This window comes from Rissa tridactyla, chromosome 2, assembly GCF_028500815.1.
Source record: "Rissa tridactyla isolate bRisTri1 chromosome 2, bRisTri1.patW.cur.20221130, whole genome shotgun sequence".
Taxonomy (NCBI): domain Eukaryota; kingdom Metazoa; phylum Chordata; class Aves; order Charadriiformes; family Laridae; genus Rissa; species Rissa tridactyla.
This window is the reverse complement of record NC_071467.1, coordinates 150,389,627-150,407,765: the sequence shown is the minus strand read 5'-3', so window position 1 is coordinate 150,407,765 and position 18,139 is coordinate 150,389,627. Positions and strand designations below refer to the sequence as shown.

Below are 18,139 nucleotides of genomic sequence, written 5' to 3'. Positions count from 1 at the left end.
ATCAGCATTTATATCATAAGTACACCTTTGTTTAGAAGTATCGCAAACACTCATTTTTTTGTTCTTAGTTTCAACTGTATGTGTTTTTCTCCTCTCCGACCACGATATCAAAACATAGTATGAATATTAAAAAGTATGAAGGACATGTCTGCTTTTGGTTCAGTGCAGTTTGGTGGTGGTAGGTGGCTTAGTTAAGCAAATCCAAACCATTCAACATGATTAAATGAGATATCAGGAGGCGTTCCAAGGATCAGGAGGTGGCAGCAAAACTCTGAGATGTTTGATTTCTGCATGTCAGCAAGGGAAGTGTTTTAACTGCAAACCAGAATGAATAAATCATTAAAATGTGAGATTCGAGTAAGAAAAACAAAGGATGGTCAGACATTGATTATACACTGAGGAGCTGTATGAAAAACTACTGAATTACATGGATTGGAGAACTGCCACCATTAAAATCTGAAATAGCATTCATAATTAATATAATTAACTATTCAGAAAGGAAAGACTCCAAGTCAGAGAAGGCTCCAACAGAGCTTCTCAAGTTGGATGGACTAGCATCAATGGATGTATTGTAAAGTTCATCAAACTGGACTATAGCCTGACGATTTACATATATGTATCAGCATGAAATTGGACAAAAAAGCATCAAAACTACAGAACAGCTCATCTGATACAGTTTGGTAGCAAGACCATGAGGAAGACATCCGGGAAAAAATTCAAAGTAAAACAGAATTTGAAATATCAATCGAACAGGTAAATTGTTATGAGACAAATTGCTCCATCAACTTTATTTAGTTTCTACTTTTTAAGTGAGAAGTTGGTGGTATGAATGGCAGAAGGGATATCAACAGAGCTTGCAGTACGGAAAACTGTAAGACTGAGCAAGAAGAACACAAGATATTTGGTGAAGGGACAAAACTGAGCTTGGTTATTTATCAAAACTGTATGAATATTCAAAATAGTTTATGCACAGCAAAAACAGTGATGGCAAGCTCATAGAGCATGCAGAAGAATAAAAAGGTCAGACCTGAAGATGTCTAGATGTCTGTCTACATCATGTATGTACCTTTATGATAGCTGGATCCTGAGGAGAAATTCTCATATACCAGAAAATTGTAAAGGTCATCTCACAGAAAAATACTGAGAACTCTATAGACAGCAAAAGGTTACAAGTTGAAGGGAAAAAAACTGATGTATTTTGAGATTTTTGTAAACACAATGAAAGAAGAGAGTTAAAATTACCTGAAGTGCAGCTAGAAAAATTCAGAAATTGCTAAGGGGGACTCACAGACAGATTGCTCATGAACATCAGAATATCGTAAGCCCTGTTTCCTCAGGAAAACAACCTAAACCAACAAAAACTAATGTTTAACATATTTTAGTATTTATTCATATTAATGTCTTCAAGCTCCATGTGCCCTACACAAACATGATAGATTTCTACGTATCACTCAAAATCTAGAGTCTCTGGAGCACTCCTTTGCTTTAACAAACTAGGATTTTACTACAGGTTGCATCTGTAATAGGAAGACCAGGCAAATAGCGTGTACATATGAGAGTACATTTTCTTTCAATAAAATGATTTGCATAATTCATTTATTGTACCTAGATATACTTCAGAGTTTTGCTGAACAACAAATTTCAGGTTTTGCAAAATATAATAGGAAAAAGTGAGAAAACAAAATAAATATGCTTTTAATAAATGAATCTATTCTTACATATTTTCCAGTATCCTCAGTTTGCAATGACTGAAACGTTATATTTTCCAGTATCCTCAGTTTGCAATCACTGAAACAGATTTTTCGCTGGTTCCAGTTCCATTCAGCCAGTCCTTCCTGCTAGCCACAAGCCTGTCTGCTGGAAAACTATGAAGATGAAACAGTAACACGAAAAAAACCCAGCAAGCATTTACAATGCACAAGAAAAAAAAAAAAAGTCTATGAATATTTATTTCATTTGCACCAACAATGCTGGAATTTGAGACAGAAAAATGAATTGATTATACTCATATCAGACTAAAATCAAGGAAATAAAAAACCTGACTGGAGACAGCTGTCATAAATATTTCGGGAGCCATTCAAGTATATGTTTGAAAAAACCCAAAACCCTGTTCTCTAGGAAATTTTCTAAATAAGCAAGTCTGGTAAACTCTTCTGTAAATGTAATGTGATCCAAGCTGTATACCAAAATCCAGAGAACACAGCTCAAATGCTCTGAATAGAGTGGGAGACACCTGAGATGGTTCTGTTAAATTATGCAAGAATCTCAGCTATGCACAGCAAAAGTGCCAGTGTCAGGAGGTGAAGAACACCAAACTAGTCTGTGCACACACACACAACCAAACATATTTAAAGCAGGAGTTCTCAAATACAGCTGGCCATATTTTGAAGAGAAACTGGCTCAGTATCACTTCCCATTAATGATCATATAACATCTTTGTGCCAGACACAGCAACTGCCTGCATGGAAAAATAATTTTAGGAAAGTATTTAATATGTTTTAGCTGCCTTGTAACAACAACTTAGCAACTGAAGAGAGAGGTGCCAACACCTTGTGATCGGCAAGATCTTTAGAGGATCTTAGAGGAAGATTCTGTGGGTCTACAGTGATCTGCAGATGTGGTACCATCTGAGATGTCTTTCTACTGCTGCATTCCCCTGAGAGAGATGTAAGATGCTGCTTTTGCAGATTTCCAACCATGTCAGCAAAACAGAAGAAAATCCCCCAGCCATATCAGTCATGTCTAAAGTGTTTTGGGGACTTGTGTGTCACAACAGCTTCTTCAATGTCTTGTTTCTTCCTGTCGTTTTCCACCAGAGAAACCCCTGGGAGGAAATTAAAGGGAGAAGGGCATCTAACCTGCCTAAATTTAACTCCCTAGCTATCTTTTGCTAGTCTGGCGCTCAGACTTTCAGACTCAAACTGATTTAATGGCATTGGGATGCTTAGTTCTTAACTAAAGTCATGCTGGAAAAAGTCATCTGGATGTGGTTGTCTCCCTTGGGTTTGGAAAAAGCACTGACCTGTAGAAAGCTCCTCATTCTCTCCTTAGTTTCATGTCACTTGCTATCACATGGGAGTGTTCAGATTACAGGAGTTGCTTTGTTTTGGGTTTGTGGAGAATACGCCTTTTCTGAAAACGATGGAGGGCTCAACTCACTCTTGCCAAACCCTACAATAGGAAAAGAAGGGTAATACTTGGATGGGTACAATGGCAATTCATCTTTCTGGCCAGAAGCCTTGTTTTGGAGTTTTGTTGCTTAGTGTCTGTCAGCACTTTCATACTGGGGAAACTAAGTTTCTCCTACAGCAGCCTGGCCTCAACGAAAGGTTTGCATATAAAGTATCAGAACTGTTTTTTTTAATTAATTTTCCAAATGAGGTTAAGTCTTAAGATATGAAAAAGTACTTGGGTGGTACTCAGCATAACAAGAAGGAAATTATTAGCTGGCATTTGTTTAATCTTGTGAAATATTTATGCAAAAGGAAAGCGAGATGAATATTTAAAATACAATCTCAAAAAACACAAAAAATATGTATTGACCCAGAAACTGGGCTACATTTTGAGGTGTCTAGTACCTCTAGGCATTGTAATTAGTCTACTGTCTTTGAGAATAATTTATTTCAAAACTAACCACATATGTTCAACCGGTTTCCTTTCAGGAATGCTTCAGCTGCTGATGGATCACAAAAGGAAGGATCGCGTCCCAAGTCTTTGAAGATATGGATAAGAAGGAAGTAATTGTTAATGATTTGCTGATCTAAACCAAAAATGATTGACATCATAATTAAATCATGTAATCCTGTAGTGTGCCAAAACCCCCGTAATTTTAAACGGAACAGGAACAAATGTCAGAGGAGGTTGAATGAGATTAGTTGCATTATACACTACACAACTATATGTGTCTACTAATAAAAGAGCTGCCCCAAGAAATGAGAGGAAATGGTAAGAAACTAATAGTCTTCTTCCACAGTTTCTGTATCTCAATGAATTTTTGTCACAATTAAACACCTCACTCGAAATGCTACTTGAAGACAGTGCAGAAAAGTCCCAGGAGAATTAAAGATGTCCAAACCCACCTGTAATCACATACTTTGAGATTAGCCAAGAACTAATATCAACACAGCCTGGCGTAGGCTAGGGATGCACTTCTGCAAGGTGGCTGTCCAGTGCACTAAATGCCAAGTTTTGCAGACATTGGACAGCACTGCTGTTGCAAACACAGGTATTTAGAACACCTGTGTATAAAGACTGGAAGAATCCTTGGCGTATTTTATTATATGAAAAATAAACCCACTAAGAATAGATTCATTGAATGAATAAAGACTCGTCCTTTCCCGCACAGACAGGGCTGCAGCCAGTGCTTCTGCTGAAGCCACCGCTGCCCTTGACAGCTACCCAGACCATCTCCTTACCCCTCCTGCTCCTCCGCCCTGCCTCCCCCCTGAGCACACGCTCCACAAAATTCACCAATTTATCTTCTGCGGGTGCCTTCGGCGCTCTCTAAGGCAGGAGGCCAAACCCAAACACCGGTCACACCACCTGTGGAGGCTCCTGCTGTCCCCAGGCCACCCAGGAGCCGCACCAGGAGGCCTCCGACCAGGGAGGGCCCACACTGCGGGACACTCCCCGCGCCGCGCGGCCAGTTACCCCAGAGGCAGCCGGCCGCCCTCCTCCCCCTCCGCTTCGCTGTCGCGCCCCCCACGGATTTCCCCCGCCCCGGTTTCTGCCGCGCTGCCGCAACTCCCCAACCCCGAGCGGGGAAGGCAGGACCAGAAGGACGAACCCACAGGGGCCCCGGCACCGCCACTGTCACGGACCCGCCACACCGGCCGCCGCCCGTTCCCGCCGCGCCCCCCGCCACCGGCCTGCCGTCACGCGACCGCCGCGGGGCGGGCCGCCGCCTTCCCCCGCGGCCAATGGGCGCTCGGCTTCGCGCGGTCCTCCCTCCCCCAGCCAATCGGGCGCGAGCCTGGCCTTGGCGTGCGTCTGTGTGTACGGGATGGAGGGGGTCGGGGCTGGCGAGCGGCCGCTGGGCTCCGCGCGAGCCCCGCCCTGGTGGGAGGGGCCCGGCGCGCCCGGCCCGGCCCAGCGCGGCGGCGGCGATGGGGAGCCGGGGAGCGCGACTCAGCGCGTAGAGGGAGGTTGGGGCGCGTCCGCCGCCACCGGGAGGCTCGGCCGCAGGTAGGAGCCGCGGCCCATCCTCGGGGCGGGGGTCTGTGAGGTGGCGGGAGGGGGTGGCCCCGCGTTCCCCCGGTACCGGTGTCGGGACGGGGGGCTCGGAGGGGTTGGGTTGTGCCGTGCCGGCGGGACCGGGGAGGGTTCGGCTGGGGTGTGTGAGGGGACGCGGCAGGCGCCGGGCTGGGGTGTGTGTGTGTGGGGGGGTGTCCGCACCCCCTGCCCGGGGCGCCAGTTCCAAGATGGCCCCCGCCCGGCCGAGCCCCCCCGGCCGTGTGCGAGGCGCCCGGGCGGTGGGGGAGCCCCGCGGGGCCGTGCCCCCTGCCCGAGCGGGGCAGCCCCGCGGGCTGAGGCGACTCCCGCCGCCGCTTGTAGCGTGAGCGGGGGTCCGAGTCCGCGGGACGCAGGCCCGGAGCGGGAGCTGCCCGCCGTGAAATCCGGCCGGGGGGCGGGAGGGCGTGGGGGGAGGTGGGTTTAATCGCGGCTAGTGCTTGGCTTTGAAAAGCCGCCGGGTTGTCGCGGGGAGTTGAGGAGAGAGCTCGTCTACAGCGAGTAATGGATGTGACCGAACCATTAAGTGGCATCAGGCTGCGCAGCTGGGCTCAGGAGACCGATTAAACTTTAATTTATAGGTTATCGGTACCGTGAGGTATTTTTATGAATTGGCTGAGAATAGCTTAATTCAACTGTGAAAACAGTGCCTTACTGGTTTTGTTAATGCCTGCGTTTAATCTGTGTTGAGCAAGACATAGCGTTATTAATTTGTCATGTTGCACGTGAAGAGTGTAAATGATGATATTTGATGTAAGAGCTCAGAAAAGCAGTAGATGCCTTTGCATGCTGCTTTTATGTTTTCACCTCTGAATTCCTATCTTTGTTTTATTTAATCTGTATTTATAAAATAAAGTCTTTTTGCATTTCCAGAGCTTTTTCTTTGAATTGATTTGCTTTCATAAATAGCTCAGCACATCTTTGCCTTTCCTTCCCTCTAAATAAACTGTAGAACAACTTCAGAGGCAATAGCTTTCAGTGGTTTTTGTAGTTCTTCCTTATGAAGAAGACTGAATAGTCTGGACAGTGGTGACCAGCATCTTTAGACCTCACGGCAATCCTCAGTACTTGAATTCAGCATTTGGTTTTTACGGTTATTTTTTGGATGATGTTCAGAGTTCTTATTTTAAGTTCATCTCTAATTGATGTGGATGATCAAATCTCTAATCTCAGAATTAACATTAGGATTTTGCTAGATGTCACTGCTTTGGATTGAGTAAGTTTTTTTTTAATTTTTATTCAGAATGGGTGATTGCATGTAGCTTCTAAAAGCTGTTTTAAAGCAACAGTTAATTTAGGTTTTGGGATTTAATCTGATAGAGCTAGGGAATGAATGAATGAGACTCATCAGCTTCAATTGTGCCTGTTTATTCATCAGAATGAAAAGGAGTAAAGCAGTAACCTAAACAGTGAAAAGTTTATTTAAATGATTTCAGAGGAATGGCTTTGGACTTTAATGTGAATGTGTTTATATTTACACGTGTACATTTAAAAGGAGACAGAGGAAGTCCCAGAGCTGCAGAGTGCTGTCAGCTGGCAGAGTACATCAAGAAAGGGTTGCTGTGTGTTTACTCTGTTCTTGTTCTTTTCTTTAGGCATCCACTAGCAGTCCTTATTAGAGACAGGATACCGTGTTAGATGGACCTTGAACCTGAGCTAGTATGGCATTTTTGGGTTCATAATAAAATGTTTTCTGTGTAGTGGCATACAATTTCGAATTTAAATTTTAAATTAGGCAGGTGTCAGAGCTGTAAGTTTCTAAGAGTGTGGTATAAAAGTCAATACCAGGTGCAGAGAAAGCAGGCTAATGAATGTACTGTTACTTTGGATGCTTATTTGTACTTTTGTTAACATTTATAGGACATCCCAACTCCTGATAGGAAACAGTCACAAGTATGTTTTCTAAGTGGTGACTTCCAGTCCTTTCCTGAGTGCCTTGTGGGAGTACTGTGCTTCTCACGAAGACGTTGTTGTTGGAATCTGCTGTAACTCCCATCTGTTCTTAAGATGTTGCAACACTACCTTTCACTGAAACAGCAGCCTTAGTTCTGCTTTCCTGTGCTGAATCTCTCCTTTTTATGTGGCAAGCACCTGAGCACCTGTGAGCCTTTCATTTATCTCTAGCATATGGAAGGGAGCAGAAGGGATCTATAAAAAGTAGTTCAGTAGCATCTTCCCTCTAAACTGGTTCCTCTGTGTTAAGGTTTACTGTAGAACTTGCTATGATAATAAGTAAAAGCAGGAAAAAAATCCGGTCTTGCTGCTAGCAGTGTATCCATGAATTGTCTTCTAGAGTATCTTTTGGAAAGATGTTGCAGTGAATTAAGCAAGTTTCACCTTGAACTACGTGAATTATGTGTAGGAGTCATGAAAGCTTCCCACATAGTTGTGCTAATGGAGTTCAATCCCAGCCTGTGGTGTTTATACACTTCCTGACCCCATCTCCTGAAAAGTCTTCATCCCACTTGCTACCGTTTCTTGTTCATTAAGGAAAAGATGCAGTGTATTAACTTGTCCCTTCGTAATTTCAGTCTTAGAAATATAAAAATATAACAGAATTCATTTATACCTGCTTTTAGGGGATCGTGGTGTTTACATCACAAGTGATATTGTACTTGTCTAATACAGTGCCTTGCCCTGTATTACAGAAGTAGAGAGATGGGGAACAAGCATTATTTAATACACTTCAATAACTTTTGCAGTATCGTTAACATCCCTTGACAGTTCATGGGACTAACTCTGTCCCATGTCATGTATGGAAGATCTGAGAACAGCTCTACATATTTTACTGAATAATTTTGAGCGTTACCATGAGGTATTCAGTAAAGTTCTTTGACATGCAAGTTTCCCAAGACAGTGATAAATGATACAGATACAGTGACATGCTGTTTATTTCAGCTAGCAGCCTTGCATTTAGGGAAAAAACAGCAGAAAGCAAAAATAGCACATGTCTGAAGATGCACAAAACTTTTCTTTGGTGTTCTTGAATATCTATGTTCGTTATGCTTGGCTGCCAAAGAGCACAACTTGAATTTTCCCCACACTATGGAAGACTAACAAATTCCATGTGTTCTTAAGCAATAGCATTAAGCAGACTAGTTTCTAGGACTCCAGGTTTTGTCCTGATCTACATTATGAATCATGGGTAGAATTACCCTTATCACTGAGTTGTTAGCTCTGCAGAAAAGCTGCTAATGTAAAAGGGTTTCAGTATATTTAATCTGTTGGGATCACATCTTGTAACTGTGGCCAACATCTTTTGTCGCTTTTCCATTCAGCTGTGAAGGCTAATATGAGCCTATCATTGCCATTATATGAAATAACAGATCAGGTTAAAATCCAGCCTAGACCGTACCCCCTTTATGTCATATTTTTAAAAAATAATATTTTAATAGAAGAAAAAAATCAACCTTGGCAGTTGTTTGCTAGTTTAAAGAACAAAAATTCAAGCTTTCTTAGTTCTCAAACCATGTGCAGTATAGTCAGTGATGTAATAAGACTGCAACCAGAAGCTCCTGAAATTAATTAATTGTTTACATCCTCAGTGACATCAGTATTTAAAGACAATCATTGAACAAATAAGCTATAACTACAAACTGTACTATAGAGCTGTGAGATGTGAACGTTGTAGTTTGCAGTGTGCAGAAGAGATGGTGACATATGAACATGGCAAGAATAGACTCATCTTGATGTTTTCCACCCTGTTTTGACTGTTAGGTTCTTGCCATAAGTGTAACAGGGTGGTGGTTCTGTTTCCAACGTGTATTCTGTGGTCTGCTGCTCCATCTCTGCTCTGCAGCTCATTGCCAAGAAGAGACATCAGGTGTTTTCAGTTTGTGTGAGGAGTAGGCAGTGCATAATGCCAGGTGGAGTGTTGAAAAAGACATTTGCTGAATGTCAGTGTGCACAGCTAGTAATGGTTTCAAGGTTATTGCTGATTTTCCAAAGCAGAGTGATTAGCTATCATGCGGCAAAGACACGAGCATCTTTACTACAAGCATGAAGTCACAAGTGCTTAGAGGGTTTTCAATATGGGCCCATTAAGTGCAATGGGAGAAGGCTTACACCTAGAATTTTGTACCAGAACTTACGATATAGTTCACGTATAAAACATGATTATACATCTGTGAAGTCTTATGGATATTTATATGTTAGATACAGCTTAGCTGTACCCATTTTAAAATCATTATTTTGCTGAATTATCACTTTAAGACCAATTTGTCTAGGACGGGTATGGAGGCAGACCAAATTTGCATGTTGAAAACTTCTCTTCCCCCAGCTTAAATAAGTCTCTTCTGACTTGTCTTATTTCTGCAGTGTGTCATAGAGGAACAGTAGTTGGGAGGTTAACTACTTTAAACTTATGCTGCTAACATTTAGAACAAAACCACAAAAATATGTAATATTTCCGACACTGACAAGAACCAATGTCATATTACTATTAGCCTTTCCTTTTTCCTTCAGGCTTCATAGATTCTCAGCTCCACAGTTTGGAAAATGCGTATCTTAAGTCACTGCTGAAGTACAGATGCTCATCCAGGTAGGATTACCTTGTGATTCCTCTTTTGCCCACCATTTTCTGATACTGGACTAGGCTGTTGCTTGTTTTCTATGGTTCTGAACAATGTGTGGATTAGTATGAGAGACCAAGAGTAATTTTATATCATGCTTAGTATTAATAAAGCTGTGAAACACCATTGTACCAATTTGTGGTCTAAGTATTTTTAATTGTGTGTTGCTTTATTGTCTTGTAAAGACACACTCTGTTTTTTGAGTCAAAAATGACTAAATTTTCTTATGTTGTTTCATTATATATGATGGTATAAGTTTTGAAAAAAAAATAGGAAGGTATATTGCTAATACAGCCAACCATTAATGATGACTGTCAACAAAATACATTGCACAAAAAATTGTATAACAAGTTTAAGACTAGAGTAAAACTGCTTCAGAGCTACTAATTATGTCTCAGAACTTGGAAACACGCACATCCATTTATATATAGAGCATAGAAAATCCTTAATGAATTCATAATGTATTTGGTGGACTTTAGCAAATGAAGCTGTTCCAAAAGGAACAATGTAGTTTCAGATATGAAATGCAGAGCTGCTGTTTCACAGACAATATGCCATGAATGCTATCTAAAGAAATGGACTTGACATTGCAATTATAATAAAAGAGAGTGGAATGTAATTATTTCACATGGTACCTGTGGCCAAATCAGAAGCTGCAACTGGTAGATGGAGAAGGTTTTTTTGTGTGTTTTTAGAAAACACGTTCCAAGTTCAGCTGATAGAAGGCCTTGCTTTTTTTATCACAGTCCAGAAGAGTTGCAAAAAGAGAACTGATCTAAAGAAACAGTCTTAAATTTCTTCTCAGGGGTTTGACAGATACAGTAATGAAGGTTTTCCATGGCTTAACAGATACTGTGATAGAGGTTTTCAGTGAATAGCTGTTCATGAGCAGTTAATTATGTCATTGTAATCTGGGTCATTTGTGAAGCTGTGAACACAGTTACCTTTTGTGTTAGGATTGCACTGTAAGTGGAACGTGTGTGTGGAAGGGGGAATGCTGAAACTGCATCATGTTGATACTAGCAGTGCTGGAGAAGTGACTAAACCCAGCTTCTGAACGAGCACCTTCCTCCCTTGTTAAGATGAATAGAGGCTAAACTCTAATGAGGGTATGAAATCCCTACTCTGTAGGCCGTATCTGAAAGTCCTTGCTCCTCCCCTAGTGCTCTCCCTGCCACCAGCCCAAGGCAAGTTACTGCTGCTCCCACCAGGACAAACAGCAGCCCTTTTGTTAGCTGCCTGCCCGGGGCACAGCCTGTCCTGGCTCTGCTTCCGCTCTCTTGCCAACCGTACATCCTAGAGAACCTGAACGGAGCCTTTTGCTGCCTAATCTCCAAGCTTAACTGATTCAGTAATCTATGTGAGCTCCTGTACCTATATAGCTAACCTGTAACTTCAGTCCCGCCAACTTAAGTTCTAGCATTTAATTTTCTATGGGGAAAGGAACATCCAGCTGTTGCAGGTTTCTTCTTCAAAGATTGGTAATTACTCCAAAGGTCCAAATCTATTACTTTAATAATGTCAAAATTAGACGTGCTAGAAATTCTGTCTTGGTATTGAGAAGACACTGCAAGTACTATAGCCTAGCAGGTTTGAAACTGCCCCCACTGAGCTGCAGTGCGTGGCTCCCTGCTTCGAAAGCTTGTCGTGCGTTTGAAATATGATATAGACAGTGACTTGGACCACCTTCCAGCTGCCACAACCAGTCTGAGCGAGGGTATCAAAATGGCAAACAAACCTCAGGGGATAAAACTGTGAATGGCATGCTTTGAGGCAAGTGCTGAGTGGTGCCTTTGGTCCCTCATCTGACTGCTGTGAGAGTCATGTGCTTGGGCCCTGAGACCTGGAACAGGTCAGTCGGGACACCCTGCGTGCTCCTCAGGAAAGAGTGATGAGTGATCCAGCTTCAAGAAGTCTTGATGGTTAAAATGGAGAGCAGAAGTAACGTGCAGGAGCTGAGTACTGAGGCAAGATAGAAGTCAGTCAGCCAGCAAACACGTTTTTGGAAGGCATGTAGAAAAGACGGTTGTTGTCCTTTCCTTAGAACCGTGGCTATAGCTAGCAAATGTGGACAGTTGAAAACTGTCATAATTTCCCTTTGTTTGTTTCTGCTGGAAGATAACTACTTCTAGTGGATGGTGGGCATGCTAGCACCCAGGCTGAAGGAGAAATTATGACTGGAAATAGCAGATTTCAGGACTGCAACAGTGGGGAAAAGTGTCTTCCTAGGCAGTTATATCTGGAAAGTTCTACTGTAAGGGAAGGATTTGCAAGGCAGTTCCTAGAGGAAATGGGAGTCAAAGGAACAGTTTGACAATTGGAAAAAAGTTGAAGACTATTGTGCCAGCTGTAACCAGCTTTTGTTTCCTAGAAGCTATGAAAACTGTTCTCTAACACTATGTACTGTACACAAGATTAATTATTTTAACTCCTGCTTTGATGATAAATATGCATTTATTATTTAATATAGATATTTAAGATTCATTAGGGCTTTTTACTGGACTTGTTCACAATGATAAATGAAAACTGTTAAATACCTTCATTTCAAAAGGAAAAAAGGCTGGGGTGGAAACAGAAGGGTGTTAGAAACCAATATAGAAATTTGGCTAAAAGGAAGAATCTGTAGCTGACATGGCTGTGGAGGAAGAGTTTAAATATTTTGGGTACAGAAGGATATTGTAGCAGAGTTGTAAAACTTTTTTTTTCATTGATATGTGATTTAAAAAGTAATGTGCAGACATTAATATGGCAAATATTTGAATTTTGGAAAGAAACAGACCCCTACGCAGCACAGGAGACTTAGGTAATACCTGTTAGGGAAGGTTTACAAACTCGGTAACCTTTTCTCACAGTAGGACCTGGCTGATCCACTAATTATATGGAATAAGTTATAGAATACCAAGGAAACTTCAGAAACCTTGCAAAATGCTGCTCTTCGTATTTGGAGAAGAGGTAGTGGAGTGTGACCCAAATCATTACTGGTTGGTTATTGTCCCCTTAACTGACTGAAAAAAGTACAGAGAAACATAATAACCAACATCTGTAATATGAAGACAGGTAGTCTCAACCCAGTAACTCTTTACCAGTGGTTCACTTAGTGGAAGTGAAACCAGCAAACCAAAGGCAGTATTAGATTATTTTTTTTATTGTTCAGAATTAAAACATCTTGTAGGAAGATAGGTTTTAGTTAAATATTCCTTTTACTGCTCTATGAATAGAGGCAGACAGCAACTGTAACACAATGTTTAATTCTGTAACTTTGTTGTGTAGGTGGAAAATTGTAATCAATGATGACAGTTGAGTAAATGCCACTTCATTAAGGTTGAATTTACATTTTACTCCTCAGACTTTCAGCTTTATCACATTATTTAATGAGTTCTAGCTAGTGGTTTTGGCTTCCTATGGGTGATAGCAATTAAATTTGAAAGAAAACAGGAGGCTTTCTGGTTGCTTTATCCAAGTACTGAACTCACCGTTTTACATGCTTCTAGCTTATATCAGAGAATTAGACATCCCACCTTATTAAATCACTTATTCTGTCTTCTCTAATGCTTTCATCTAGCTTGGATATAGCATTAATATTTAAAATGTATGTATCGGTTCAATAGACACATGCATTACTTATCAAAACACTGCAGCTTATTAAAATAAACCTGCTGCCATCACAAGTAAAAGTCTGTGGAATGACATGTGGTGCCAGCAGGCGCATTGTACGTTCTCATAAGCTGGTCAGCTGAGGTGGTGGTGTTACTTCAGGAAGAAACGCCTTCTTGAATGGAGCATCTCCAGATTCCTGAAAAGAAAACATGGCATGCACATTAGTATAGCCTAAGACTAGCAGACTATAGGAACAGGAAAGTATTCACTTAAGTAATTGGACCTTCAGTGGCTGTTCAGTTTGTATTAACAGTTCCCAGTATGTCAGAGCAGCTATATGTGTTAATTGAGATTTCTTACGTTTGACCACATTGTGAAGATCTAAATAACAAAGTTATCCCCAGTTGTCCAAAAGCAAATCTTGTATTGTGGTACTTATGGCTAAATATTTGTTTAGCTGCTAGTTTGTAGCTCACGTGGTTCCTCACGTTTGGAATGAGAACAGGGCGTGTCCTTCTTCCACTGCCTGCACAGGGCGTGGCCGGAGCTGCTGTGGTCTGCCTGGAGGATTCCAGCACACTTCTGTTGCTCCTGGCTCCCAGTTTATGAGGACAGTGTCCTCACTACAGGGACCAGATATATTCCTCTCTTACCTTGCAGTGGGCTGCTGCTCATGCACTGGCTGATCGAATTCAAATGCTGATTTCCCTTCTCTTTAGTTGTGCATTTGAGATGACAAAGCAACGGGCTAAACTTGCCTTTGTGTTCTGCAATTAGTGCAGGCCTTATGACCTATGTGCTACTCCATCATACATGAATTAAAAGCATACCTTGACCCTGTTTCTCTTTTGAATGGGGCTTGGTTTTGATTCTGTCTTAACAAACATTAATGCCTAGCTGCGGTTGATGCCTTATATATTCTGCTGCGTAATGGATTTTGTGTCCTCTTCCTCCATAGCGCTTTTGCGGCCTTCAAAATGAAACCAATTTCTCTGTAGCTCTTGGAACAGCTTTTAGGGACCTTGTATGTAATAATACACCACTCTGAATTAGTAAGTAATGACATGACCTTTTCTTCTCCAAAACTCATTCTTGAGTAGTATGCTGAGATACTATCTCCCCATGTGAATGCTTGACTAGGGAGATGAGTTTTGATGGGCATGCATGACAGGTACATTTGATAGCCTCTCTTCCCCAGTGGAGGAGTGAGAACATGCCACAGCCTGCTGAAAGCCTCATGTCTGGTTACCTTGTGCCAAATGTTGCCATGTTTTTTACTATGTTGTGTTTTCTTTGCTGGATGTAGACTGCAATAGGAAAGGTAATCCAAAATCCAGTGTTTGCATTGTTGCAAAGCTGCTTACGCATTTAGAAACTGGAATTTACAAATACATGGGAAGATACAAATTTCCTCTAATAAGAGGTAGGTAAGCAATTACCTATTTACCAATAGGTAATTAGATTTCTTTTTTCTTTCTGAAAGTTGGATGTTTTTATGCGTAAACTATTGTGTATGCACACTGCTATATATAAAAATTATTTTACAGCGCATGTACTCAAGTACAAGACAGACCCTCACTGCAAGGAGACTGAACTTGTGTGTGCAAGCACGCCTCTACCAGTGTTACTAAGAGAAACGTTTGACCTTGAATTTTAGATATTTGTTGCAGCTATCCTCTCTCAGTAATGAGTGTTCCCCATCTCCTTTGACAGTGAAGTATTTCTTAGGCCAAGGAAAAAAGGCAAAAAGAATGATGAGGTGAAGAAAGGAAAATGTCAGGTGCTCGCCTTTCTTTTAGCAGTATCAGCACGTTCTTCCTGAACTTCTATTGGAAGGGAATAGAGTAGTAGTACTGTATGCCCAGAAAAAGTAAAGCTAAAGGAAAAGCTCATCTAGTCTACTGAATCCTATAGGAATTTTGTAACTAAAAGAGGGATGGTAAAAACTTTAAATAAAAGCCTCTTTTCTAAGGAGTTAAGGGATGAGCTATTCTGGTGTCCAAGTAAGAAACCGGCTTCAGCCCTAGCATATGAATTAATGTCACAGTACCACTCTCTAGGTCAGTGGTTCCCAGTCAGTAAGTTGCATTGTCATGAGACACGGTGTTTGTTTTTGCTTTTTCTTTTCTTTGTTAGACAATACTGTAGAGATAATAGCATGGTCAGACTGGCTGTGACGTCTCCTTATGATAGTTCGACTTGCTGCTGAGACCTTGCCTCAATGTAGCTCAACCAGGCTGTGTTCTGACAGTCAAGATCAGGCAGATTTTTTTTTCTATTGCGTGTGTCTCATCAGAGGGTCACTGATTTGATATTTTGTCATAGGAGTCTTTGGCTTATGACTTGGCATGTGATTGTACCAGCTGCCAGAATGACGTATGCAGTTCTATGAACTTTGAATTAAATATAAATGAAGAAAGGGGAAAAAAAACAAAACCCAGTCAACAACTTGCTAATAAAAAAAATGCAGTTTGTGTGAGTTTATTGCCCTGAGACTTGGCATAAACTACATTTGAGATCCAGAATTTGTGTGCAGGAATCACCCCAGTTGTATTTCCAAGACAATATTTCAAAAAGTATTGTTTCAAAATAATATACTAAAAAACCCCTGTGCTACTTGGGACACAGGATTCTTTTGCTGTCATTGCAGTGGCATAGCAAAGTCATTCAGGCTGCCTGGAAACTGGCCAGGGGTGAATGTAGGAGAGTAATCAGAATATCTGATAGGGAATTCTGTGAATTGTCTGTGGGTGCAGCTTGGAAGAAGAAGAAGACAGAAAGCATGTGCGTTTTTGAGATAGGTGCAATTCTTAACGTCTGCAAGTTTTCTGAGTGCTCTAAGTCAGTTTTGTATAGACAGCTTTTCCTTTTGTATGCTTTGCAGTGTTTACAGAGTTTCTGAAGAGTTCAGTTTGCCTGGTTTTAATACGTACCTTAAGGTAAAGACCTTTTGTGATACAAAATATTATTTCTAACTTTATTCCAGTTTAAGATAAGTTTGTGCAAAGTTGAGTTACACTTAAAGGAATTTATGTGTTGACAATTTTGTAATATTTAGAGGAATGAAAATTGGCTCAAGTAGATTTCATCCTACAACTTAGCTACGTTTGTGTTAGACTGCTGAATGCCAAAATTTAAATGTCAGAATGCATGTATATTGCATTGTAATTTTGTAATTTGATATCTAATCCTATAGCAAAACAATCAAACTGGTCTATAAACAGTTAAGATAAATTTCAGTTGTCTTATTGGTGTCCATTATATCTCTTTCTGTATGTGATGGGGGGGAATGCAGCTAAAGTTGAGATGAGTAATCCCATGTCCTGGTACTAGAGAGATCATCTGGTGGATTACAAGGAGACTGTTACATAGGCCAAGGAGCAGAAATCCGTTTGTTACTTCCAGACGAAAAATGATCAAAGGCTGGAGATGGAGCTGCAACAAGGATTTGAAAGTGGTCATTTGAGCTTTGCATCTGTTACTAAGGACGAACTTGCTGAGATTAGTGGGGTAGGTCAAGTAAAATATGTCCTCTTATGCTCAGCAGGCCTAACGGGAAGTCCTTGGGAGTATCTTCTTTCAGCATACTTTTTTTAAACTTGTCTGAATTATACAGTCATATGTCTGGAATATACTATAAATCAGATCTGCAGGCTCTCATAGTGAATTAAAGTGAAGGCTATTTTGATGACAAGTTTAAAAAAGCATTGGTATTCTAGTATAAGCAGATGAACTAAAATGGTAGGAAAATGTTGTGGTGTGATATAAACTAATTGAAAATGGATTGTAATGCTCTCTTGCAGCTACCATGCTTTGTGCTTTGCTAAGAGAATCAAGCTAAGAAAATAGAGTTTGAGATTAATTTACATAAACTTTACTGCTCAGACACAAGTTTTATTCTTGTTCTGCAAAACTCTTCTATATGTTTAACCACAATGGTTTTGCAAGGAATAAGGAGAGGGGAAATCAACTGAAAAAAGGAAATGCCTTTGAATTCTAAATTTAAAGTGAAATTGCGTGCTATTTAACGAAAAATTGTGTACTCTAGGTCTGCTGACGAGAATGTAAGAGGTGTTTATACTGTCTTCAGAAGTGACCGAGAGAGGTGCATTGGAAAAGAGAATAACAAATATCTGTAAAGCAGCCTTTGTTTTGGTGTGGCAGTCTAGTTGTTGGCAAAGATTGACATCAAAACTTTTGTCTCTGACAGGCTGTGTCTGGACCATTTGTTTGATAGCAGCCGAAGAGCCTGTCCTCAAAATGTGGTTTAAGTACTTATTTGAATAATTGTTGTATAGAAAATTGTTGTATAGAAAAAAATATTTCCTATAGTTTGCTCTTTTGTGTTGCCAGGTAATTTCCTTGAGTGTTCTGAGCTTGTTATGAGAAGTAGTGAATGGTTGTATTTGGTTTGCCTTTGTACAGCTCCTGATGAGTGCGCATACTTTCCCCTCTTCTACGATTCACTCAGTTGTTGCATTTCAGTATGTGCCTTTAGAAGGGAACAGTAAGGTCCGTGGTGTGATCAGGGACTTTGCAAATAAGCAGGTGAAATTTATCGGCCAAAAATATTTTGCAGTTTGTCTTCAATTTCAGATATGTTGCAATAATAAAACACGGATATAAAGAGACCCCCTAGACAGGCCTGTACCTGTTGGTGTAAAATAGTCTCTTGGCCTGAAAGACTTGTAGGGGCAGGTAATAGTCTTTATTAGACCAACTTGTATACTTCTTTACACGTA

At 41.0% G+C, this 18,139-nt stretch overlaps 1 protein-coding gene and 1 long non-coding RNA gene across 8 annotated transcripts in view; one reads left to right on the top strand and one right to left on the bottom strand.

Moving 5' to 3' along the window:
• Positions 1–1,610: 1,610 nt before the first annotated feature.
• Positions 1,611–4,858, bottom strand: LOC128905555 (uncharacterized). 2 transcript variants are annotated; one of them, XR_008464903.1, is made up of 3 exons: positions 4,787–4,858; positions 3,635–3,712; positions 1,611–3,171 (listed from the first exon to the last, which is right to left on the bottom strand). It is a non-coding gene; the product is annotated as an uncharacterized LOC128905555 (long non-coding RNA). The 2 variants fall into 2 exon arrangements; XR_008464902.1 differs by having other exon boundaries at positions 4,791–4,849.
• A 212-nt stretch (positions 4,859–5,070) lies between these two features.
• Positions 5,071–18,139, top strand: part of MPP7 (MAGUK p55 scaffold protein 7) — a 155,633-nt gene continuing 142,564 nt past the window's right edge. For 3 of the 6 annotated variants that reach the window (XR_008464750.1, XM_054190547.1, XM_054190552.1), the window contains exons 1-2: positions 5,071–5,184; positions 9,694–9,769. The gene's annotated coding sequence lies outside the window, so the exon portion shown is untranslated. Of the gene's footprint in view, positions 5,185–9,693; positions 9,770–16,039; positions 16,337–18,139 lie in introns of those variants that run through there. The other 3 variants (XM_054190551.1, XM_054190550.1, XM_054190549.1) reach the window with 2 other exon arrangements.